This window comes from Sapajus apella, unplaced genomic scaffold (genome assembly GCF_009761245.1).
Source record: "Sapajus apella isolate SASKATOON/1434 unplaced genomic scaffold, GSC_monkey_1.0 scaffold21, whole genome shotgun sequence".
NCBI classification, from domain to species: Eukaryota; Metazoa; Chordata; class Mammalia; order Primates; family Cebidae; genus Sapajus; species Sapajus apella.
Genome location: NW_022436961.1, coordinates 6,258,885 through 6,260,722, shown reverse-complemented (window position 1 = coordinate 6,260,722; position 1,838 = coordinate 6,258,885). Strand labels below are relative to the sequence as shown.

At 39.9% G+C, this 1,838-nt stretch overlaps 1 pseudogene; it reads left to right on the top strand.

The window, feature by feature from the left end:
- The first annotated feature begins 284 nt into the window (after positions 1–284).
- Positions 285–1,456, top strand: LOC116558345 (annotated as a pseudogene).
- Positions 1,457–1,838: the final 382 nt, after the last annotated feature.

The following is a 1,838-nucleotide window of genomic DNA, read 5'->3' as shown; positions in this document are numbered from 1 at the left end:
CCTGAGGTCAGGAGTTTGAGACCAGCCTGGCCAACATGACCAATCCCTTCCTCATTAAAAATACAAAAATTAGCCAGGCATGGTGATGGGTGCCTGTAATCCCAGCTACTTGGGAGGCTGAGGCAGGAGAATCGCTTGAACCTGGAAGGTGGAAATTGCAGTGAACCAAGATCATGCCACTGCACTCCAGCCTGGGCAACAAAGTGAGATTCCATCTCAAAAAATAAAAAGAAAAAAATGGTCTTTTTCCGGCTGGAACCGTGGAAGGTGTAGAAGAGAAGAAGAAAAAGAAGAAGAAGGTTCGTTCCTGCTGTGCCAGAAACCCTTAGGAAAAAGCGAAGGAATTTCACAGAGCTGAAGATACAGTGCCTGAGAAAGAAGTTTGCCCAAAAGATGCTTCGAAAGGCAAGGAGGAAGCTTATCTATGAAAAAGCGAAGCACTATCACAAGGAATATAGGCAGATGTACAGAACTGAAATTCAAATGGCAAGGATGGCAAGGAAAACTGGCAACTTCTATGTATCTGCAGAACCCAAATCAGCATTTGTCATCAGGATCAGAGGTATCAGCGGTGTGAGCCCAAAGGTCCAAAAGGTGTTGCAGCTTCTTCATCTTTGTCAAATCTTCAATGGAACCTTTGTTAAGCTCAACAAGGCTTCAGTTAACATGCAGAGGACTGTAGAGCCATATACTGCATGGGGGTACCCAAATCTGAAGTCAATAAATGAACTAATCTACAAACATGGTTGTGGCAAAACCAAAAAGAAGTGAATTGCTTTGACAGATAACGCTCTGATTGCTCGATCTCTTGGTAAATATGGCATCATCTGCATGGGGGATCTGATTCATGAGATCTACACTGTTGGAAAATGCTTCAAAGAAGCAAATAGCTTCCTGTGGCCCTTCAAATTATCTTCTCCACAAGGCGGAATGAAGAAAAAGACCACCCGCTTTGTAGAAAGTGGAGATGCTGGCAACGGGGAAGACCAGATCAACAGGCTTATTAGAAGAACGAACTAAGGTGTCCACCATGGTTATTTTTCTAAGCCGGTCAGTACCTGCCCTCAAATTGAAATGTATTCATGTTATTTGTGATTGCTTTTGTTGTTAGCCTGCCTTTGTCTTCCCTTCGCTAACGTGGCAAGTCTGGTGTGTGATAAAATTAAGCCAAATCAACAGCCCATTACATGCAAAGTCAGGGTTTAGTTTGTGTGAAGGACATCTCTTGGGTTTTTAAAAGGCTTTTCTTGGCCACTCTAGGCTCACAGCCTATGGGGTAGCCCTGCAAAAATTAAAAATTTAGAAAAAGGCTTTTCTCTACAAAAGATCTTGATTTTTTTGTCTCTGAACTGCGCTGAGTGATTTAAATGGGTTTATTCTAAGAAAGCCTGTTTCACAAGTATTTGTACATGATTTGTAGGTAAGATAAATACAATTTTGGTTTATGAAAAAAATTATATTTCAAATTCAGAATATATTTAAGTTATATTTAAGGTTCTAAAATTCATTTCCCAAGCCTTTGCTCGTTTATAGACTACCACGTAAATGGGCTGTTTTCCTCTTGCATTCCATTTTTGTGTTCTTGTTTTGCATCTTTTCCCATATTTAGGTGAGTTACTAATCATTGTTTCATATTGTGGGCATTATGAAGGAAGAAATGAAATTTGTGCCCAGGAATGCATTATTTCTGAGCGTCTGGTGAAATTAATCGGCAAAAACTTGAAAGGTTCGGGGTATTTTATAAATAACGTTCCTCTGTATGTCACATATCATCTCACCTAGACTAGTGAACAATGTAGAGTGTAACATGAAGTACATACAATAAAAGTAAAAATGTT